This window comes from Epinephelus lanceolatus, chromosome 2 (assembly GCF_041903045.1).
Source record: "Epinephelus lanceolatus isolate andai-2023 chromosome 2, ASM4190304v1, whole genome shotgun sequence".
Lineage (NCBI taxonomy): Eukaryota > Metazoa > Chordata > Actinopteri > Perciformes > Serranidae > Epinephelus > Epinephelus lanceolatus.
Genome location: NC_135735.1, coordinates 9,809,741 through 9,810,149, shown reverse-complemented (window position 1 = coordinate 9,810,149; position 409 = coordinate 9,809,741).

Sequence of the window (409 nt, the reverse complement as noted above, 5' to 3'; positions counted from 1 at the left end):
AAAGAGTTCAAATACGTGTGCTTGCCCAGGTGCACTACTTGTATGTCATCATGTTTTAGTGTTGTGTGTTTGGGAAACTGCACGAGTTGTGTGTGTGTGAACAGATGTTATGATATAGTTTTGCTGTTGTTAACAGTGTTGCCAAGTTTCTCACCCGATTTGTCAACTTTTCTGTCTCTTTGCAACTTTATTTCTAAAAAGCGACTTGCCACAAATTTAGCAAGTCAAAAAAAGCCTTAATCAAATATATTATATTGAAATTCATTCCCATTCATGGTACTCAGAGTAACTACAGTCCACAGTTCCTCACTTTGGGTCACTGTGTGAGTGAAGTATTCTTCTAAGTGGCCTGTATGACACAAACAGGATGGCAGCAAATAAAAGAAGTGGTCAGCTGAGTTTCTGTCTA